This window comes from Bos javanicus, chromosome 8, assembly GCF_032452875.1.
Source record: "Bos javanicus breed banteng chromosome 8, ARS-OSU_banteng_1.0, whole genome shotgun sequence".
NCBI lineage: Eukaryota > Metazoa > Chordata > Mammalia > Artiodactyla > Bovidae > Bos > Bos javanicus.
The window spans coordinates 2,619,963-2,644,473 of NC_083875.1; the positions used below are offsets into that span (position 1 = coordinate 2,619,963).

A 24,511-nucleotide genomic window follows, 5' to 3' on the forward strand; every position below is an offset into this window, starting at 1 on the left:
CAGCTGTTATCCTTATGGGAATTCCCTTGTGTGTTATTTGTTGTTTTTCCCTTGCTGCTTTTAATATTTGTTCTTTGTGTTTGATCTTTGTTAATTTGATTAATATGTGTCTTGGGGTGTTTTGCCTTGGGTTTATCCTGTTTGGGACTCTCTGGGTTTCTTGGACTTGGGTGATTATTTCCTTCCCCATTTTAGGGAAGTTTTCAACTATTATCTCCTCAAGTATTTTCTCATGGTCTTTCTTTTTGTCTTCTTCTTCTGGAACCCCTATGATTTGAATGTTGTAGCGTTTAATATTGTCCTGGAGGTCTCTGAGATTGTCCTCATTTCTTTTAATTCGTTTTTCTTTTTTCCTCTCTGATTCATTTATTTCTACCATTCTATCTTCTAATTCACTAATCCTATCTTCTGCCTCTGTTATTCTACTATTTGTTGCTTCCAGAGTGTTTTTGATTTCATTTATTGCACTATTCATTATATATTGACTCTTTTTTATTTCTTCTAGGTCCTTGTTAAACCTTTCTTGCATCTTCTCAATCCTTGTCTCCAGGCTATTTATCTGTGATTCCATTTTGATTTCAAGATTTTGGATCAATTTCACTATCATTATTTGGAGTTCTTTATCAGGTAGATTCCCTATCTCTTCCTCTTTTGTTTGGTTTGGTGGGCATTTATCCTGTTCCTTTATATGCTGGGTATTCCTCTGTCTCTTCATCTTGTTTAAATTGCTGAGTTTGGGGTGTCCTTTCTGTATTCTGGCAGTTTGTGGAGTTCTCTTTATTGTGGCGTTTCCTCACTGTGTGTGGGTTTGTACAGGTGGCTTGTCAAGGTTTCTTGGTTAGGGAAGCTTGTGTCGGTGTTCTGGTGGGTGGAGCTGGATTTCTTATCTCTGGAGTGCAATGAAGTGTCCAGTAATGAGTTATGAGATGTCTATGGTTTTGGGGTGACTTTGGGCAGCCTGTATCTTGGAGCTCAGGGCTGTGTTCCTGTGTTGCTGGAGAATTTGCTTGGTATGTCTTGCCCTGGAACTTGTTGGCTCTTGTGTGATGCTTGGTTTCAGTGTAGGTATGGAGGCGTTTGATGAGCTCCTGTCAATGAATGTTCCTTGGAGTCAGGAATTCTCTGGAGTCAGGGTTTGGACTTAAGCCTCCTGCTTCCAGTTATCGGTCTTATTATTACAGTAGTTTCAAAACTTCTCCTTCTATACAGCACCATTGATAAAACATCTACGTTAAAGATGAAAAGTTTCTCCACCATGAGGGTCACCCAGAGAGGTTCACAGCATTACACGGAGAAGAGAAGAGGGAGGAGGGAGTTAGAGGTGACCCGAAAGAGATGAGGTAGAATCAATAGAGGAGAGAGTGGGCTAGCCAGTAATCACTAATTGCAGAGGAAGGTAAACTTCCAACTCATTCTATGAGGCCACCATCACCCTAATACCAAAACCTGACAAAGATCCCACAAAAAAAGAAAACTACAGGCCAATATCACTGATGATATAGATGCAAAAATCCTTAACAAAATTTTAGCAATCAGAATCCAACAACACATTAAAAAGATCATACACCATGACCAAGTGGGCTTTATCCCAGGGATGCAAGAATTCTTCAATATCTGCAAATCAATCAATGTAATACACCACATTAACAAATTGAAAAATAAAAGCCATATGATTATTTCAATAGATGCAGAGAAAGCCTTTGACAGAATTCAATATCCATGTATGATAAAAACTCTCCAGAAAGCAGGAATAGAAAGAACATACCTTAACATAATAAAAGCTATATATGACAAACCCACAGCAAACATTATCCTCAATGGTGAAAAATTGAAAGCATTTCCTCTAAAGTCAGGAACAAGACAAGGGTGCCCACTTTCACCATTACTATTCAACATAGTTTTGGAAGTTTTGGCCACAGCAATCAGAGCAGAAAAAGAAATAAAAGGAATCCAAATTGGAAAAGAAGTAAAACTCTCACTGTTTGCAGATGACATGATCCTCTACATAGAAAACTCTAAAGACTCCACCAGAAAATTACTAGAACTAATCAATGATTATAGTAAAGTTGCAGGATATAAAATCAACACACAGAAATCCCTTGCATTCCTATATGTTAATAATGAGAAAACAGAAAGAGAAATTAAGGAAACAATTCCATTCACCATTGCAACAGAAAGAATAAAATACTTAGGAATATATCTACCTAAAGAAACTAAAGACCTATATATAGAAAACTATAAAACACTGGTGAAAGAAATCAAAGAGGACACTAATAGATGGAGAAATATACCATGTTAATGGATTGGAAGAATCAATATAGTGAAAATGAGTATACTACCCAAAGCAATTTATAGATTCAATGCAATCCCTATCAAGCTACCAATGGTATTCTTCACAGAGCTAGAACAAATAATTTCACAATTTGTATGGAAATACAAAAAACCTCGAAGAGCCAAAGCTATCTTGAGAAAGAAGAATGAAACTGGAGGAATCAACCTACCTGACTTCAGGCTCTACCTCAAAGCCACAGTCATCAAGACAGTATGGTACTGGCACAAAGACAGAAATATAGATCATTGGAACAAAATAGAAAGCCCAGAGATAAATCCACGCACATATGGACACCTTATCTTTGAAAAAGGAGGCAAGAATATACAATGGATTAAAGACAATCTCTTTAACAAGTGGTGCTGGGAATACTGGTCAACCACTTGTAAAAGAATGAAACTAGACCACTTTCTAACACCATACACAAAAATAAACTCAAAATGGATTAAAGATCTAAACATAAGACCAGAAACTATAAAACTCCTAGAGGAGAACATAGGCAAAACACTCTCCGACATACATCACAGCAGGATCCTCTATGACCCACCTCCCAGAATATTGGAAATAAAAGCAAAAATAAACAGATGGGACTTAATTAAACTTAAAAGCTTCTGCACAACAAAGGAAACTATAAGCAAGGTGAAAAGACAGCCTTCAGAATGGGAGAAAATAATAGCAAATGAAGCAACTGACAAACAACTAATCTCAAAAATATACAAGCAACTCCTACAGCTCAATTCCAGAAAAATAAATGACCCAATCAAAAAATGGGCCAAAGAACTAAATAGACATTTCTCCAAAGAAGACATACAGATGGCTAACAAACACATGAAAAGATGCTCAACACCACTCATTATCAGAGAAATGCAAATCAAAACCACTATGAGGTACCATTTCACGCCAGTCAGAATGGCTGTGATCCAAAAGTCTACAAGCAATAAATGCTGGAGAGGGTGTGGAGAAAAGGGAACCCTCTTACACTGTTGGTGGGAATGCAAACTAGTCCAGCCACTATGGAGAACAGTGTGGAGAGTCCTTAAGAAACTGGACATAGAACTGCCTATGATCCAGCAATCTCACTGCTGGGCATACACACTAAGGAAACCAGAATTGAAAGAGACACGTGTACCCCAATGTTCATTGCAGCACTGTTTATAATAGCCAGGACATGGAAGCAACCTAGATGTCCATCAGCAGATGAATGGATAAGAAAGCTGTGGTACATATACACAATGGAGTATTACTCAGCCATTAAAAAGAATACATTTGAATCCGTTCTAATGAGGTGGATGAAACTGGAGCCTATTATACAGAGTGAAGTAAGCCAGAAGGAAAAACACCAATACAGTATACTAACACATATATATGGAATTTAGAAAGACAGTAACAATAACCCTGTATACGAGACAGCAAAAGAGACACTGATGTATAGAACAGTCTTTTGGACTCTGTGGGAGAGGGAGAGGGTGGGAGGATTTGGGAGAATGGCACTGAAAAACGTATAATATCATATATGGAATGAGTCGCCAGTCCAGGTTCAATGCACGATACTGGATGCTTGGGGCTGGTGCACTGGCTAGACCCAGAGGGATGGTATGGGGAGGGAGGAGGGAGGAGGGTTCAGGATTGGGAACACATGTATACCTGTGGCAGATTCATTTCGATATTTGACAAAACCAATACAATATTGTAAAGTTTAAAAATAAAATAAAATTAAATTAAATTTTAAAAAAAAAAGGAAAAAAAAAACACACAAAAAAACAAAGTCAATACACAAAACTTCCCAAGCTCCTGGGGGACTTTTATCATCAAAGAAACTGATACTGGCCTCAATAAGCCCTATTGTTGTTGTTGTTATTGTTTAGTCACTAAGTCATGTCCTATTGTTTACAAGCCCATGGACTGTAGCCTGCTAGGCTCCTCTGTCCATGGGATCTCCTAGGCAAGTATACTGGAGTGGGTTGCCATTTCTTCCTCCAGGGGATCTTTCCTACCCAGAGATAGGACCCATGTCTTCTGCATTGGCAGGTGGATTCTTTATTGCTGAGCCACCTGGAAAGCCCTCCAAAATGCCCTGAGGCTCCCCTAGTCTGAACAATGGTGGGGAGATGGAAAACCTACAGCACCAAAGACAGCAGATACTCTAACATCCACCTCAGGTGTGGATACTGAGTAGGGACAGGAAACAGGAGGCATCTCCACTGGCCACCTGCACAGTGGGCAGAGGTTCCTCCTGGCAGGTACTGCAGGGCAGAGCAAAGAACAGACTTCAGGCAGAGCCCAGATTCCATTATTTTTAAGATGTAAAATTCAAAAAGGTAAAAATCACAACACTCATACCCATATAAAATGAGCACATGTCAAAGATTTCATTTAACTCATTGTGAGATAACCCATAAAACATTAAAATGAATTGATAAGAGTGAATTCAATTAAAATTAAATTGAATTGATAAGAGTGAACATCGACATTTTAGGAATCAGTGAACGGAAATGGACTGGAATGGGTGAATTTAACTCACATGACCATTATATCTACTACTGTGGGCAAGAATCCGTTAGAAGAAAAGGAGTAGCCCTCATAGTCAACAAAAGAGTCCAAAATGCACTACTTGGATGCAATCTCAAAAATGACAGAATGTTCTCTGTTCATTTCCAAGGTAAATCATTCAATATCACAGTAATCCAAGTCTATCACCTAACCAGTAATGATGAAGAAACTGAAGTTGAATGGTTCTAGGAATACCTACAAGACCTTTAGAACTAACACCCAAAAAAGATGTCCTTTTCATTATAGGGGACTGGAATGCAAAAGTAGAAAGTCAAGAAACACCTGGAGTAACAGGCAAATTTGGCCTTGGAATACAGAATGAAGCAGGGCAAAGGCTAACAGAGTTTTGTCAAGAGAATGCACTGTCATAGCAAACACCCTCTTCCAACAACACAAGAGAAGACTCTACACATGGACATCACCAGACGGTCAACACCAAAATCAGATTGATTATATTCTTTGCAGCCAAAGCTGGAGAAGCTCTATACAGTCAGCAAAAACAAGACCAGGAGCTGACTGTGGCTCAGATCATGAGCTCCTTATTGCCAAAATCAGACTGAAATTGAAGAAAGTGGAGAAAACCACTAGACCATTCAGATATGACCTAATCAAATCCCTTATGATTATACAGTAGAAGTGACAAATAGATTAAAGGGATTAGATCTGATAGACAGAGTGCCTGAATAACTATGGACGGATGTTCATGACATTGTACAGGAAACAGTGATCAAGAGCATCCCCAAGAAAAAAAGAGGCAAAAGGCAAAATGATTATCTGAGGAGGCCTTACAAATAGCTGTGAAAAGAAGAGATGCAATAGATAGAGCAGAAAAGGAAAGACATACCCATTTGAATGCAGAGTTCCAAAGAATAGCAAGGAGAGGTAAGAAAGCCTTCCTCAGGGATTAATGCAAAGAAATACAGGAAAACAATAGAATGGGAAAGACTGAAGATCTCTTCAAGAAAATTAGAGATACCAAAGGAACATTTCATGAAAAGATGGGCACAATAAAGGACAGAAATGGTATGGACCTAACAGAAGCAATAGATATTTAGAAGAGGTGGCAACAATACACAGAAGAACTATACGAAAAAGATCTTCATGACCCAGATAGTCACGATGGTGTGATCACTCACCTAAAGCCAGACATCCTGGAAGGTGAAGTCAAGTGGGCCTTAGGAAGCATCACTACCGACAAAGCTAGTAGAGGTGATGGAATTCCAGTTGAACTATTTCAAATCCTAAAAGATGATGCTGTGAAAGTGTCGCACTCAATATGTCAGCAAATTGGGAAAACTCAGCAGTGCTCACAGGACTGGAAAAAGTCTGTTTTCATTCCAATCCCAAAGAAAGGCAATGCCAAAGAATATTCAAACTACTGCACAATTGCACTCATCTCACATGCTAGCAAAGTAATGCTCAAAATTCTCCAAGCCAGGCTTCAACACTATATGAACTGTGAACTTCCAGAAATTCAAGCTGGATTTAGAAAAGGCAGAGGAAACAGAGATCAAATTGCCAACATCTATTGGACCATCAAAAAGCGAGAGAGTTTCAGAAAAAAATCTACTTTTGTCTTTGTTGACTATGCCAAAGCCTTTGACTGTGTGGGTCACAACAAGCTGTGGAATATTCTGAAAGAGATGGGAATACCAGACCACCTGACCTGCCTCATGAGAAATCTGTATGCAGGTCAAGAAGCAACAGTTAGAACTGGACATGAAACAATAGACTGGTTTCAAATTGGGAAAGGAGTACATCAAGGCTGTAGATTGTCACCCTGATTATTTAACTTACATGCAGAGCACATCATGAGAAACACTGGACTGGATGAAGCATAAGCTGGAATCAAGATTTCCGGGAGAAATATCAATAACCTCAGATATGAAGATGATACCACCCTTATGGCAGAAAGTGAAGAAGAACTAAAGAGCCTCTTGATGAAAGTGAAAGAGGAGAGTGAAAAAGTTGGCTTAAAGCTCAACATTCAGAAAACTAAGATCATGGCATCTGGTCCCATCACTTCATGGCAAATAATGGGGAAACAATGGAAACAGTGAGAGACTTTACTTTTGGGGGCTCCAAAACACTGCAGATGGTGACTGCAGCCATGAAATTAAAAGACATTTGCTCCTTGGAAAAAAAGTTAGGACCATCCTAGAGAGCATATTAAAAAGCAGAGGCATCACTTTGCCTACAAGTTCCATCTAGGCAAAGCTATGGTTTTTCCAGTAGTCATGTATGGATGTGAGAGTTGTACTCTAAAGAAAGCTGAGCATGGAGGAATTCATGCTTTTGAACTGTGGTGTTGGAGAAGACTCTTGAGAGTCCCTTGGACAGCAAGGAGATCCAACCAGTCCATCCTAAAGGAAATCAGTCCTGAATATTCATTGGAAGGACTGATGCTGAAACTGAAACTCCAATACTTTGGCCACCTGATGCGAAGAACTGAGTCATTTGAGAAGACCCTGATGCTGGGAAAGAGTGAAGGTAGGAGGAGAGGGGGCTGACAGAGGATGAAATGGTTGGATGGCATCAGCAGCTCAATGGACATGAGTTTGAGTAAACTGTGGGAGTTGGTGATGGACAGGGAAGCCTGGTGTGCTGCAGTCCATGTGTTCACAAAGAGTTGGATGTGACTGAGTGACTGAACTGAACTGAGCTGAATTGACAATTTTTTTCAGATTTTTATTTTATAAAGGGACAAAATTCATTTGCTTTTTTATGAGCAAGAATCATTTCTACTGATTTTGATAGCAAACATTACTTTTTAAATTCAAAGTATAGTTGATTTATAGTATTAACATTAATTTCATGTGTATGATATAGTGATTCAATATTTTTATGGATTATACTTAAAGCTGTTGCAGAATAATGGTTACATTTTCCTGTGCTGTGTAATGTATCCTTGTAGCTTGTTTATTTTATACACAGTAGTTCCTATGTCTTAATTCCCTTCTTTATCTTATCCCATGACCTCTCTCCCCACTGATAATCTCCCCAGAGATAGTTTGTTCTCTGTATCTGTGAGTCTATTTCTGCCTTTTTTGGTATTGTTCATTTGTTTTATAGTTTAGATTCCACATGTAAGTGGAAATATACAGTGTTTGCTTTGCTCTGTCTTATTGCACTAAACATGATACCCACTAGGTCCATCCATGTTTTTGCAAATGGCAAAATTTCATGTTTTTTGTGGCTGAGTAATATATTTCATTGTGTAGCTATATTACATTTTCTTTATCCATTCATCTGTTGATGGATACCTATGCTGCTTCTATATCTTGGCAGTGTTAATAATGCTGCTATGAACACTCGGGTACTTATATCTTTTTGAATTAGTGTCTTCATTTTCTTCACATGTATACCAAGGAGTGGAATTGCCTGATCATATGGTAGTTCTATTTTCAGTCTTCTGAGGAACCTCCATACTGTTTTCTATAGTGGCTGCACTAATTTACACTCACACCAACAATGTATCAAGGTTCCATTTACTCTGTGTCCTCATCAACATTTATTTGTTGTCTTATTGACAATAGCCATTTTGACAATGAGTTGATATTTCATTGTGATTTTGATTTGTATTTACCTAAAAGTTAGTGATGGTGACCATTTTTTTTCATGTGCCTGTTGGCCATCTGTATGTATTCTTTAGAAAAAGGTCTATTCAGGGCTTCTGCCAATTTTAAAATTGAGTTGTTTTTATAATATTAATTTGTGTGAGATGTTTTTATATTTTGGATCTCATCCTCTTATTGGTTATATAATTTGCAAATATTTCCTTCCATCCTGTAACTTGTCTTTTCATTTTTCCAATGGTTTCTTTTGCTGTGCAAAATCTTTGTTTAATTTGGTAAAATTTATTTATTTTTGCTTTTGTTTCCCTTTCCTGAGGAGATGGGTCTAAAAAACATTGCTATGACTTATATCAAAGAGTGCTGTATCTGTGCTCTGTTATAGAAATTTTATGGCTTTTGGCCCTACACTTATGTCTTTAAACATAAAGAATTTATTTTTGTATATGGTATGATGGAATGTTCTAATTTCATTCTTTTACAGGTAGCTGTCCAGGTTTCCCAGCACCACTTGTTAAAATAAGAGACTGTCTTTTCTCCATTGTATATTCTTGCCTCCTTTATTACAGATTAATTAAGTGTAGATATGTGGGCTTATTTCTGGGCTCTCTATTTTTTGCATTGATCCATATATCTGTTTCTATGCCAATACTATGGTGTTTTGATTACTGTAGCTTTGTAGTATAGTCTGAAGTCAGGGACCATGATAACTCCAGCTTTGTTCTTTTTTCCTAAGATTGTTTTGGCAACTTGGGGTATTTGTGATTCCATATAAATTTTAGGATTATTTGTCCTAGTTCTGTGAAAACTATTATGGGTATTTTGATAGGGATTGCATTAAATATGTAGATTAGTTTGGGCAGTATGGATATTTTAACAAGATTAATTCTTACAATTTATTAACACTGAATTTCTCTCCATTTATTTTTATCATCTTCAGTTTATTTTCTCAGTGTCTAATAGTTTTCAGAGTATAGGTCGTTCATCTCCTTGGTTAAATTTATTCCTAGGTGTTTTGTTCTTTTTGATGTGGTTGTAAATGGAGTTGTTTTCTTGTTTTCTCTTTCTAATAGTTCTTTATTAGTGTACAGAGATGCAATACATTTCTGTATATTAATCTTGTATCCTGCAACTTTACTGAATTCATTTATTAGTCTTTTGGTGGGGACTTTAGGATTTTATATATAATATCATGTCACTTGCAAATAGTAACAGTTTTACTTTTCCCCTTCTGATTTGGATGCCTTTTCTTAATATTTCTTTTTCCTGTTTGACTGCTGTGGCTAGGGCTTACAATACTTTATTAAATAGTATTGTATTTAAGAATGGGCATCCTTGTCTTGGGAGGAAAAGTGCTCAGCTTTTCACCATTGGGTGTAATATTAGCTGGGGTTTGTCATAAATGGCCTTTATTATGTTGATAATAATAGATATATTCCCTCAGTGACAACTTTGATGAGAGTTTTTCTTTATCATAAATGGATGTTGAATTTTGTCAAATTGTTTTTCTGCATCTATTGAGATGATTATGTGATTTTTATCCTTTCTTTTGTTAATGTGATGTATCAAGTTGATTGATTTGTGGATATTGAACCGTCCTTGCATCCTTGGAGTAACTCCTACTTCATCATGGTGCATGATCCTTTTTATATATTGTTGGGTTGTTTTGCTCATATTTTGTTGAGGATTTTTTTCTCTGTACTTTTCTTACTTTGCTGTGTCTTTGTAACATTCGCGGGCTTCTCCAGGTGGCTCAGATGGTAAAGAATCTGCCTGCAATGCAAGAGACCTGGGTCCAATCCCTGCTTCAGGAAGATCTCCTGGATAAGGGAATGGCAACCCACTCCAGTATTCTTGCCTGGAGAATCCCATGGAAAGAGGAACCAGCTGGGCTACAGTCCATGGGGTCTCAAAGAGTTGGACACAACTGAGCAACTAACACTTTGACTTGTAACATTTGCATTGTTTAACTTATATTTTATCCTTACAGGGTTGTAAAAAGCTTAGTCAAAGACAGAACACAGACTTATAGAATCTGGTGACTGCAGGAGGGCCTGCTGGACTACTTAGATTGGAAGGATGCCCAGTAATCTTGCTGATTTCCATGTTTACACTATGGAACTGTGACTTCTGTGTACTTTCTAACCTTTCACTTCCTGAATGGCAGTTTTATCGTGGTGTTTCTGGTTCATGTATCTGTTGTGAGTATATGGAGAGCAGGTCACTTTCTTTTAGTCTGTTTATCCCTGGAGAGTATATCACTTGAAGGGTCTGGACTTTAAGCTGGATATACAGTGGGATCCTGGGTTGTGTCTGAGGGGAGTTGTCATTTGTAGAACAAGGGTACTGACAGAATTTAGATGGCCAGAGAAACAGACATGACTTTCATTCCAATTCTGTTCTTTCCTTCACCGTGCCTTCCCAGCTAGAAACTTTATCACCTGGCCTTATTTGCAGCTAGGTGTCACTTGGTGACTGAATTTTCACCGATGAAATCTTAACAAAGCTGTCTAAACCTCACTGTGCTTTCTTTTTAAAAACCACTTATGCACTCATTTTTGGCTGTGCGGGACCTCCGTTGGTGGGCTTTCTCCAGTGCAGTGAGTGGGGGCTGCTGTCTAGCTGTGGTGCACGGTCTTCTCATTGTGGAGGCTGCTCTCCTTACAGAGCACAGGCTGTAGGGCACACGGGCTTCAGGAGCTGTGACACGTGGCTCTAGCTGCCCCATGCATGTGAAATATTCCTGGACTCGGGATCAAACCTGTGTTCCCTGCACTGGCAGGTGGATTTCTCACCATTGGACCCCCAGGGAAGTCCATACTGCATTTTCTTAAGAGAAAATGGCTGACTCTGGTGTTCTTTTTTCCCCTCTACTCTGACTTGGGAATGGAAGTAGCTGTGACCCAGCTTCAACCCTGCAGATGAGCATGACTCTTAGAGTGTGTTGGAGTGAAAATACGGGAGAAAACAGATCCCATAAGGACCCATGGAGCAGAGCTACTGGTCCAGACTTTCTGGACTATTACATGGGAGAAAGATGAATGCTTTTGTCTTTTTAAAAAAATTTCTTAAAGATATTATTGCTACATTTTAGCCTTTGCCCTGAATTATATAAGAGAGCTTAGAAAGGGGTACGATTATCTGACCCTTTCTGTGCAGCAGTCTTAAGAAGAATTATTTTTCTCTTTCAGGAAGAAAGCTATGCTGCCGCTGCTGCTGCTGCTAAGTTGCTTCAGTCGTGTCTGACTCTGTGCGACCTCATAGACGGCAGCCCACCAGGCTCCCCCGTCCCTGGGATTCTCCAGGCAAGAACACTGGAGTGGGTTGCCATTTCCTTCTCCAATGCAGGAAGGTGAAAAGTGAAAGTGAAGTCGCTCAGTCATGTCTGACTCCTAGCGACCCCATGGACTTCAGCCTACCAGGCTTCTTGATCCATGGGATTTTCCAGGCAAGAGTACTGGAGTGGGGTGCCATTGCCTTCTCCGAAGAAAGCTATATCCCATTTAAATGAGCAAGTTTATTCATTGAATTCATTTACTCTCTCATTGTGAGAAATATCCTCTGGCTTACTCCAGAAGGGGCCCTCAACAGCAGGATACTGTCAGATGAATCCTCAGGAGGTGATTCTCTGTAATGTTTTGCAGCTACTTATTATGAGGACATGTCCAAGCACTATAAATGCCTAATTCTGTTGTTCTTCTCTCACGTATCTAAGGGCCTATGAGATTTATTCCCACAGCCTTCTAACATTCTTTCCCTGGAAGATGGAAGAAGAGGGACATGAAGGCCAAGCCCTTTGGGGTCTGGGTAGAACTGATGCCATCTTGTTTGGCAGCAGATTAAGGGTCCAGAAGCAGAGTCTGAGGGTGAGATGTTGGAACTGAGGTCCAGAGAACAGCAGCTCTCAGATGCCTTCCTGAAGCTCCTTCTCTATTAACTACCAGAGTAATATTAGCAAGTTGAGCGTCAGATCTGAATGTCCTTAGACTCCTCAGCTGATCTCCAGGAGACATCTGAGTGGTTATGGTATCAACCTGGGGGAGCGTCAAGCCAATTTTCTCACACTCTTGAGAAAATTGTGTCCCTTATAAATGAAATGTCAAAAACAAACTAAACTTGTGATGAAGAACCATCTTCTGCCACTTTTGTTTCAACAGGGGTTCAAACATATTAGAATGGAGAAGAGTTTTATGTTGTTAAAAGGGGAAATCTGAGAGAGTGTTAGTTGCTAAGCCTTCTGAGGTGAGGCTTGTGTGATCAAAATCTCCCTAATTATAACTGTAAATCTTTGGTACATTTGGTTGTCTTTGGTTGGCTTCCAGGGGACAAGTGAGCAGTTTCAGGACACTTCAAAAGAAGAGTTATTCAACATTAGGGGCAGAGGGTTTTTTGTGGCCAGTGATTCATGGAGTAAGTTAGGATTGGTGGCAGTGACACTTTTGCTGTAGGAAGAATCTGACTGCCATGATAACAGTTCCCAGAAGGACCTGACTATGGAAAGTTAAGGCTCTTTTCTGAAATTCTTTAGCAAAGGCTGCCTTTGGACACTAGTTAGTAATGTTGTGCTTAGTTGCTGATTTGTGTCCGACTCTTTGTGAGCCCACCAGGCTCCTCTGTCCATGAGGATTCTCCAGGCAAGAATACTGGAGTGGGTTGCCATGCTTTCTCTAGGGGTCTTTCCAACCCAGGGATCAAACCTAGGTCTTCCACATTACAGGCAGATTCTTTTACTGTCTGAGTCACCAGGCATGCCCAGTTAGCAATGGAGAGGTGTTTCTAGAATGGCAGGTGTCAGAGTCGGTTGTTGGGGTGTCAGGACATCCAGGTTTTGTGGATCACTCCCGTTCTCAGTGTGAACAGTCCTTAAGTAACAATGACCAGATGCCTACATCAGGGTGAGCACAGTGCTGGGGCAGCGCAACAAGGAGACGGGAGGTGTTGGTATAGAGGTCTTTGCACCAGGAGACTCTAGATTAAGAAAGCATGCATCAGTGCAGTTCACACCAACTATGGGCCAGGAAATTCTCCATCTCCTCTTGACCCAAGATTTAGTGTTATCCTAGTTATCAAAGCTGGTCTGGCAAAGGGAAGAGGGGGAAGCCGAGGCCAGTTTTGTGGTCTGCGGATGCAACTCTTGAGCAAAGACTTGATTGTGGAGCCTGCTGAGGCTCTGGTGTCTAGAAGACGGCCTCTCCAAAGTTCTGAGAGAGTCTTTTAGGCCTCTGGGATACAGAGTAGTGTGTTCTACTGGTAGCCTGAGCCAGGGATCAGTGAGGGAACCATAGAGCCTTGCAGAGCGGGGAAGTACATTCCGTGGTCAGAGCACATGCTGGAGACAAGGAAGTGGGTGTAAACCCAGGGCTGTGAGTGTCTGGGGCATGGGAGCAGACCTGTCCTCCTCTCACTATCTCTCACCCTTCACTCACTCTCACAGGTTTGCAGAGTCCAGGCTTCTTTCACTCTTTTCATTCTCCATCTTCTCGCTGGACAATCTCTTTAACATACAAACCTTCAAATACCTTCTCTGCTAACAAAACTAAAGATGTAAGCCCCGATTTCCCATGCTTACCCCAAACCCCACAAAGAAAAGTTGTCCTTATATCAAACCCTCAAACAACTACATAAGCTCATAACAGAAACTCCTCTTTCTCATGAAGCAGTTCTGTTTTTAAAGATAGTCATCATGTACATTTTTTTGGAGAGAGTAGCATGGAAACATATACACTACCATATGTAAAATAGATAGCCAGTGGGAATTTGCTGTATGACTCGGGGATTTCAAACCAGTGCTCTGTGACAACAGAGAGGGGTGGGATGGGCTCGAAGGTGGAAGGGAGGTCCAATGGGGAGGAGACATTAGTATAGGTATGGCTGATTCATGTTGATGTATGGCAGAAATTAACACAATATTGTAAAGCAATTATCTTTCAATTAAAAATAAAAAAATTTTAAAAATAAAATTAATTTTTATTGGCATATAATTTATTTACAATGTTGTGTTAGTGTCTACTGTACAGCAAAGTGAGTCAGCTGTACATATACATATATCCTCTCTTTTTTGAATTTCCATCCCAGTTAGGTCATCGCAGAGCACTGAGTAGAGTTCCCTGAGCTATACAGTAGGTTCTCATTAGTCATCTATTTTATACAGAATATCAATAGTGTATATATGTCAATCCCAATTTCCCAGTCCATCCCACCCACCCCTCCTGCCTTGGTATCCATACGTTTGTTCTCTATGTCTGTGTCTCTGTTTCTGTTTTGGAAATAAGATAATCTGCACTATTTTTCTAGATTCCACATGTATGTGTTAATACACAATATTTGTTTTTCTATTTCTCACTTCACTCTGTATGAAAGTCTTTAGGTCCATCCGTGTCTCTACGAAGACCCAATTTCATTCCTTTTAATGGTTGGGTAATATTCCATTATGGATATGTAGCATATCTTCTGTATCTCAATCCTCTGTTGATGGACATTTGGATTGCTTCCATGTCCTGGCTGTTGTGAACAGTGCTGCATTGAATATTGGGGGTACATATATCATTTTGAATTATGGTTTTTCTCTAGGTATATGGACTTCCCTGATAGATTAGTTGGTAAAGAATCCACTTGCATGCAGGAGACCCTGGTTTGATTCCTGGACTGGGAAGATCCACTGGAGAAGGGATAGGCTACCCACTCCAGTATTCTTGGGCTTCCCTGGTGGCTCAGCTGGTGAAGAATCTGCCTGCAAAGTGGGAGACCTAGGTTCGATCCCTGGGTTGGGAAGATCCCCTGGAGAAGGGAAAGGCTACCGACTCCAGTATTCTGGCCTGGAGAATTCCATGGACTGTATAGTCCATGGAGTTGCAAAGAGTTGGACATTTCTGAGCCACTTTCAGTTTCACTTCTGGGTATATGCCTGATGTGAAGAATCGACTCATTGGAAAAGACTCTGATGCTGGGAAAGATTGAGGGCAAGAGGAGAAGAGGGTGACAGATGGTAAAATGATTGGATGGCATCACTGACTCAATGGACATGAGTCTGAGAAAACTCAGGGAGATAGTGAAGGACAGGGAAGACTAGGGTGCTGCAGTTCATGGAGTTGCAAAGAGACACGACTTAGCGACTGAACAGCAACAACTGGGTATATGCCCAGTAGTGGGATTTCTGGATCATATGGTAGTTCTATTTTTAGTTCTTTAAGGAACCTCCATACTGTTCTACATTATGGCTACTATTATATTACATAAATTTACATTCCCACCAATAGTGAGAAAGGGTTCCCTTTTCTCCACACTCTCACCAGAATTTATTGTTAGTAGATTTTTTTTTTTTTTATTCTTCCAATTTTATTTTATTTTTAAACTTTACATAATTGTATTAGTTTTGCCAAATATCAAAATGAATCCGCCACAGGTATACATGTGTTCCCCATCCCGAACCCTCCTCCCTCCTCCCTCCCCATACCATCCCTCTGGGCCGTCCCAGTGCACCAGCCCCAAGCATCCAGCATCATGCATCGAACCTGGACTGGCAACTCGTTTCCTACATGATATTTTACATGTTTCATTGCCATTCTCCCACATCTTCCCACCCTCTCCCTCTCCCACAGAGTCCATAAGACTGCTCTATACATCAGTGTCTCTTTTGCTGTCTCGTACACCGGGTTATTGTTACCGTCTTTCTAAATTCCATATATATGCATTAGTATACTGTATTTATGTTTTTCCTTCTGGCTTACTTCACTCTGTATAATAGGCTCCAGTTTCATCCACCTCATTAGAACTGATTCAAATGTATTCTTTTTAATGGCTGAGTAATACTCCATTGTGTATATGTACCACAGCTTTCTTATCCATTCATCTGCTGATGGACATCTAGGTTAGTAGATTTTTTAATGATGGCCATTCTATCTGGTGTGAGGTGCCACCTCATTGTAGTTTTGATTTGGATTTCTTTTATAATTTGTAAGGGATTATGCATTAAGAAAATGTATTATTTGCTTATGTTTTTATGACTCAACCTTATCACGAGAAGAAGTATTCTAATGTTTTTGAGAATTGCTAGGTGTAGAAATAACAATTACTTGTCTAGTCAAGCTCTTGTTTTTTTTTGTCTAGCCAGCTCTTGTCATCATTTGGTTCGTCAGCCAATTAATGTTGGAAATTTTAATCAAATCAAATTGTTTTTGTTACTATTGTTGCTGATGTTAATACAGACAACATTAGTGAGTAAAAGAGATTCAGGTACTTAGGACTTTCAAACAAGTAGCTGTATTTTGAATCAAGTGTCTAGGAAAGTCACAAAAAGTATTTATGCCTATCAGAATGGAAGATGGAGTCAGGTAGAGGAACAAAAAAATGGTGCTCACGTGGACATGGGGACTTGTTCTGGTTCCTGGTTCAGTATGTTAGTTGCTCAGTCGTGTCCAGCTCTTTCTGACTCCCTGAACTGTATTCTGCTAGGCTCCTCTGTCCATGAAATTCTCCAGGCAAGAACACTGGAGTGGGTTGCTTGTTCCCTTGTCCAGGGGATCTTCCCCACTCAGGAATTGAACCTGGGTCTCCCGCACTGCAGGCAGATTCTCTACCATCTGGTTATCTATTGCTATTTAACAAATACACTCAAAACTTAGCTGCTTAACAGTCAGTCATAGAAGAAGCTCTTCCCTGGGGTCCCTGGGATGTGGTCTCAAGGAGGCTGGGGATGAGTCATTGGAAGGTTTGACTGGGCAAGGCATCTTCAACAGTTCTCCACGGTGGTGGCGGTTGATGCTGACTATAGGCTGTGGATTGAAGGGCCTCTCCCCTCGGCCTCCCCACTCAGCCTCCCCACAGGGCTTAGGCTTTGATTTGTTACATCTGAAACAGGCACAGAGTTAGTCCTCCTGATTTTAATCAAGGCAGTCATAGGACACAATTAGACCAAACAGTGTGGAGAAATGAGCACTTCTAGATGGAGGAGAGAGAGTCACACACAGAAGAGTGGGTAGGATGGGAAATACGATGGAGGCAGTCTGTGGAAAATACAATCTTCTATGTCCTATGTTACTTATTTTTTTTTCCCACTGTGCTATCAAACTCTGTCACCATTAATTACATCTGAGGCTAAGGAAAGTCTAGCAAGCAGATTTTAGCCCAAATTTTCCATGCTTTTCCAGATAGGTATAAGTTTTTTTTCTGCCTAAGGGCAAGATTCTCTGCTGAGGACTATTTCTTTAAGGTCTGACTTTTCCTGTTTCCCGTAATGGATTTATGAAATCCATTATCTGACTTTTCTAATGTAATCAGCACAAATATTCAATTCTTGCAATAAGATGAACTTTGCTGCTTTGACAGGGAATTTGTGGTAGGATCTATATAAAGGTGATTTCATGATCCTCACTTATTCAGGGGCAGATTTAAGGGAGAAAAGAATCCCTTCCAGACACTTCTTGTTACCTACTGCATTCATAACGTGAAAAACCACTCCTTTCGGCCTGAGGTTTGAGTCTGCAGCTCTTACTTGGCCTTGTAATGTAGTAACAGTAATTGCTGCTATTTTTTCAGTGCTCATACTGTGCCAGGCACTGTGCACGGAGCACTGGATACAGTTAATTTTATCACTTAGATACTCTTGTGGACAGGTGACAGGCAAACACACAAAGCTAGTAAGTCACGTAAGAACCTGAGAACTTCATATGGGGTCCGCTTCAGTTACGAATTTACATTAGGCCAGAATCCAGGCTGGGTTTAAATAACTTAATGCAAGGTTACTCTTACTTTATTTATAATAAGAATAGTGAACATTATGAAGGGTGTATATCATGTAACGTAAAGTAATGTAATATAAAGTAATGCCCCCACAAGTCAGTGGTCAGAGCAGACCATGCTGAGGAGCTCAAAGGTACAGCTGTGTTGAGGGACCACACCGTCCCTCAAGAAAGGGTTCACCCTGTTGCCATCCTGGGCAGTTTCCCAGTGGGCCACAGTGGTCAGCCTCTGTGATACAGGAAGTCGGGCCATGGCCCACCATTGATCTTCTTTTATCTCTAAATAAGTTGAATCTTTCCTATTTGGGCTGCAAGTCCACTTACTTTGATTTCTAATTACTTCTGGATGAGAGTAACACATGTGGGAATAAAACCACACATGTACAAATGAACGCCGCTGACCAGCGCATCCTCTTTCCTGTGCTTGGCATACACTTACACACATGTACACATGTCTCAGGAACTTGGCAGCTGCTCTGCATGGCTAAGTTGGCATGTCTGAGACAGGATGGGACTCCAGGCCCTTTGCTGAAATGCTTATGCCTAAACCAACATCTCCTCGAGCAACAAAATACAAAGAAACTATAAGGGACTAAAAATAACTTCATGCATGCCCAGTTTGGGAAAATTATAGACAAAAAGATACAAAAAGGCCAGAAAGCCCAATTGCCACTTCTGAAGAGCTGGGAGCGAAAGCAGGGACTACACGTGCTCCCTGCAGTCACCACCACCGGGGGAGGGTGGTAGGCAAAACCCCTAAGCCACGTCTCTGACTGGAGCCCGGGGCACATTGCTACCCTCACCCCATGGAAAGAGCCAGCTCCCCACCCCTGGCCTTGGGGAGTGAGCGAGGGAAACTGTATTTGTTTTCACTGTATTTCCCTGCTGCAGCAGGGACCCCAATAAAGCCTTGCCTGAATCTCTAGTCTGGTTTCTGATCAATTCTATTGATTGCAGAAGGCCAAGAACCCTGGTTGGTATCTTTGTGTTTATAACTGGGGAATGGTTCAGGTGCTTAACCCATGTTAAGGAAATGGGTGAGCATCACATTAAAAAAAAAAACAAAAAAAAAACTAGAATGGACTTTTCCACAAATTCCTTTGTATTTATATTTTAACTTGTATCTGTCATGTCTGTTTGTCATTTGACTCAATATTGCAGTCAGTAGCCAATGCTAGACCTTCCTTTCTTCCTAAAGTCCAGCCTAGAGTCACCTTCACTACCAAAAAGAAGAAGAGAATACTATCACAACTTGAGGTGAACAGTTGCAAAGGCACTAGTGACCATTATTGGCTTCAATTCAGAGACTGGAGAACTGACTCAAATAAGGAAAGTGTAGCAGTTATGGCACCCCACTCCAGTACTTTCGCCTAGAAAATCCCATAGACGGAGGAGCCTGGTAGGCTGCAGTCCATGGGGTCGCTAGAGTCAGACACGACTGAGCGACTTCACTTTCACTTTTCACTTTCATGCATTGGAGAGGGAAACGGCAACCCACTCCAGTGTTCTTGCCTGGAGAATCCCAGGGACGGGGGAGCCTGGCGGGCTGCCGTCTACGGGGTCACACAGAGTTGGACACGACTAAAGCGACGCAGCAGCAGTTGCCTGGGTCACCTTTGCATCAGATCACCAGCTTCTGTTTTTTATTTCTTAGGTGAAGTCACATGATGTTGACGTGTAACATGGCAACAAAAGGATGTTCTAACAAGTGGAAGGGCATGTCAGTCTGTTGAGTTGGAGCCCGTCTTTGCTGAATTAGATAGGATTTTATCAGGAGGTAGATGAAACACTAAAATAGCAGCACTATTTGAGGTAGCTCAATGCCCTAGGGCTGTACCACTCCTAGGTACAGGACCTGAGGAGAGAAGCTGCCCTGCAGGGGCTGTGACCTGGGCTGGAGGCAGTCGGCCAAGGCCACCTTGTAGGAAGCGAGCCCAGATCAAGCACGCTGACCTCACCCTCTTCTCTTCGTCATCTTGGTAGAGATGAAACCTCTAATAAGGGTAGATTTTCAACTTTAATGAGTAGCCAAAGAGAGAGATTGTGTGGCCAGGAACCCAGATAAAATCAAAGACTCTACCATCATCACTAGGTTTCTGGGGTGGGATGATGAATGGGAACATATTAAGGCATTCCTACCAAAGTTTATAGTGGACACGTTAGTCTTTTCCCACTAACCAGTAAAAGTCAATCACAATTGCCATTCAGACAATGGCAATTTGAGTTCTAATGCTAGCCCATGTCTCATCTGGGAATAATCATGACACCACATACTTAGTATCTTGAAAAATTCCTATCTTTCAGTGACATCTGCTTCAGGAACAAGTCTTGAGTTATTGTGGACAGCCCTGCCTGTGGCCAGTAGATGCCAGAAGCATATATACTAGAGAGCTCAAGACTTAATTTGGGTGTAGTTTGGAGTCTTATAGGAGAGGCATAAAATAGCCTCTGATCTCTGGTAAAGACAGAAAGGGCCACAGAGTAGCCATTATCACAGGAGAATACTATACCTGGCAAAGCTGCCCTTCAGAAATGAAAGAGAGAGAGACTTACCTGTGCAAAAAAAGGCTGAGGGAGTTCCTTGCCTCTAAACCTGCCTGGCAGGAAATTCTAAGGCTGTTCTTCAAGTAGAAATAAAAATTAATTAACATGAAAAAATGTACAAATGTGTAAAGCTCACTGGTAATGATAAAATATAATCAAAATCAGATATCCTCTAATATTGTAACTGTGGTTCATAATTCACTTACAACTCCAGCTTAAAAATTTAAAACAAATGTATTAAAAATGTAATGATAATAATTTGTTATTGGATACATAATGTAAAAAAGATGTAAAGTGTAACATTGATAACGTAAAATGTGAGTAAGGAGGAGAAGTAAAAGTATAAGGTTTCTGTATGCTGTTAAAGTTAAGTTGTTATCAGCTTAAAATAAAAAAATACCTTATAACTTTAAGGTATTTTGTGTAAGTCAGGAAAACCGTAACATAGTACTGGAATTTCTAGACAGAGCAACCAGGCAAGAAGAAGAAACAGAAAGGATCCAAATCTATGAAGATGAAGGAGAAGGGGAAGGGGAAGAAGAAAAAGAGGAAAAGGAAGAGGAAGAGGAGGCAGAGGAAGAGGAAGAGGAGGAGGAGGAAGAAGTAAAATTGTCTGTATGTGCAGATGACAAAATCCTATGCAGTAAGTCCCCTACATACAAACAAGTTCTGTTCTCAGAGCACATTGTTAAGTCCAATTTGTTGTAAGTCCAACAAAGTTAGCTTAGGTACCCAACTAATACAATTAGCTATATAATACTGTACTGTAATAGTTTTATAATACTTTCCACACAAATAATATGTAAACAGCAAGCAAAAACATTTTTGATCTTAAAATACAGTACCTTGAAAAGTACAGTGTACAGTAAAATGGCTGACACACAGGTGCTGGCATGGAGTGAACAGGCAAGAAGAGTTACTGCCTGGAGGAGGGAGAGGAGGTGGGAGATGGTGGAGCTCAAAGATTGTCAGCAATAGGAGGCAGGGGCAAACTGTAGTTTCAGTCATGGCCTGATGTTGATGGAATGTGTGTTCACATCTTTGAAAATTTGCAACCTGAAAGTTCATTTGTAGGGGACTTACTGTATGTAGGAAACCCTAAAGTAAAAGTGTAGTGAAGTTGCACAGTCGTGTACGACTCTTTGCGACCCAATGGACTGTAGCCCACCAGGCTCCTCTTTGTGACCAGGCTCCTCAATCCATGGAATTTTCCAGGCAAGAGTACTGGAGTGGGTTGCCATTTCCTTCTCCAGGGGATCTTCCTGACCCAGGGGTCGAACCTGGGTCTCCTGCATTGTAGGCAGACGCTTTACCATCTGAGCCACCAGGGAAGCTCAGGAAACCCTAAAGATGTCACCAAAAACTCTGAGACCTAAACATGCCTTTAGTAAATCTGTAGGATACAAAGTAAACATACAGAAATCATTTGCTTTCCTGTATGTTAGCAATGAAACATCTAACAAAGAAATAAAACAATCCCATTCAGAATATCATCGGTAAAAAAATACTTAAGAATAAATTTAACCAAGGAGTGAAATATCTCTACGTTGAAAACTATGTCTCTGATGAAAGAAATGGAAGACACAGAAAAATGGAAAGAAAGACATCCTGTGTTTATAGATCAGAAGAATTAATATTGTTTAAATGCCCAAAGTTCTCAAAGCTGTCTATAGAGTCAATGCAATTCCTATCAAAATTTCAATGTCATTTTTCACAGAAATAGAAAAAAAATCCTAAAATTTGTATGGATTTATAAAAGAGCCTGAACAGCCAAAGCAGTAATGAGAAAGAAGAGCAAAACTGGAGTCACCACATTTCCTGGATTCAAGCTATGCTTCAGTTCAGTTCATTTCAGTCGCTCAGTTGTGCCCAACTCTTTGTGACCCCATGAACTGCAGCGTGCCGGGCCTCCCTGTCCATCACCAACTCCCAGAGTTCACTCAAACTTATGTCCACTGAGTTGGTGATGCCATCCAACCATCTCATTCTCTGTCATCCCCTTCTCCTGCCCTCAATCTTTCCCAGCATCAGGGTCTTTTCAAATGAGTCAGCTCTTCGCATCAGGTGGCCAAAGTATTGGAGTTTCAGCTTCAGCATCAGTCCTTCCAATGAATACCCAGGACTGATCTCCTTAGGATGGACTGGTTGGATCTCCTTGCAGTTCAAGGGACTCTTGAGTCTTCTCCAACAGCACAGTACAAAGCATCAATTCTTCTGTGCTCAGCTTTCTTTCTTTTTTTTTTTTTAATTTAAATTTATTTATTTTAATTAGAGGCTAATTACTTTACAATATTGTATTGGTTTTACCATACATCAACATGAATCTGCCACGGGTGTACATGTGTTCCCAGTCCTGAACCCCCCTCCCACCTCCCTCCCCATACCATCCCTCTGCTTTCTTTATAGTCCAACTCTCACATCCATACACGACCACTGGAAAACCCATAGCCTTGACTAGACGGACCTTTGTTGGCAAAGTAATGTCTCTGCTTTTGAATATGCTGTCTAGGTTGGTCATAACTTTCCTTCCAAGGAGTAAGCATCTTTTAATTTCATGGCTGCAGTCACCATCTGCAGTGATTTTGGAGCCCCCAAAATAAAGTCAGCCACTGTTTCCACTATTTCCCCATCTATTTGCCATGAAGTGATGATGGGACTGGGTGCCATGATTTTAGTTTTCTGAATGTTGAGCTTTAAGCCAACTTTTTCACTCTCCTTTTTTACTTTTATCTATACTTCACTTTCAAGCTATACTTCAAAGCTATAATGGTATTGGCATAAAAAAACATAGACCAGTGGATCAGAACAGAGAGCCAGAAATAAAACCCTGAATTTATAGTCAACTACTATTTGATGAAGGAGTCAAGAATATTCAATGGAGGGAAAGAATAGTCTCCAATAAATGGTGATGGGAAAACTGGATAATCACATGCAGAAGAATGAAGTTGGACCCCTGTCTTATATCACCCACAAAACCCCACTAAATCAGAGAGTTAAAAGGTAGTCCTGAAATTGTAAAACTCCCAGAAGGAAACAAGAGAAAATGCTTCTTGATTTGGTCTTGGCAATGATTTTTTTGGATATGGCAAAAAGAAGCACAAGCAACTAAACAAAAATCTCAACAAGTGGAACTACATTAACAAAAAAGCTCTGTGCATTTTCATCAACAAAATAAGAAGGAAACCTAAGAATGGGAAAAAATTTGCAAATCATAAAACTGGTAAGGAATCAACATCCAAAATATATGAGGAACTCATACAACTCAGGGACAAAGGAACAAACCAATTAAAAATGAGCCAAGGACTTGAATAGTTTCCCAAAAGAAACACTCAGGTGGCCAACAGGTACATGAAAATGTGTTCAGCATCAGCAATCATCAGTCAGTTCAGTCACTCAGTCATGTCCAGCTCTTTGCGACCCCATGGACTGCAGCACGCCAGGCTTCCCTGTCCAGCACCAACTCCTGGAGCTTGCTCTAGATCATGTCCATTGAGTCAGTGATGCCATCAAACCATCTCATCCTCTGTAGTCCCCTGCCTTCAGTCTTTCCCAGCATTAGGGTCTTTTCAAATAAGTCAGTTCTTTGCATCAGGAGGCCAAAATATTGGAGTTTCAGCTTCAGCATCAGTCCTTCCAAAGAATATTCAGGACTGATTTCCTTTAGGATTGACTGGTTTGACTTCCTTGCAGTCCACGGGACTATCAAGAATCTTCTCCAACACCACAGTTTAAAAGCATCAATTGTTCGGTGCTCAGCTTTCTTTATAGTCCACCTCTCA

General features: G+C 40.5%; 1 long non-coding RNA gene and 1 other non-coding gene across 2 annotated transcripts in view; one reads left to right on the top strand and one right to left on the bottom strand.

The window, feature by feature from the left end:
• LOC133252384 (uncharacterized) overlaps positions 1-15,760 on the top strand; it is a 148,020-nt gene extending 132,260 nt beyond the window's left edge. Inside the window, exon 3 of the long non-coding RNA XR_009737897.1 lies at positions 11,643-15,760. This is a non-coding gene — a long non-coding RNA (uncharacterized LOC133252384). The remainder of the gene's footprint in view (positions 1-11,642) is intronic.
• A 6,230-nt stretch (positions 15,761-21,990) lies between these two features.
• Positions 21,991-22,063, bottom strand: TRNAC-ACA (transfer RNA cysteine (anticodon ACA)). Its single transcript has one exon. It is a non-coding gene; the product is annotated as a tRNA-Cys (tRNA).
• Positions 22,064-24,511: the final 2,448 nt, after the last annotated feature.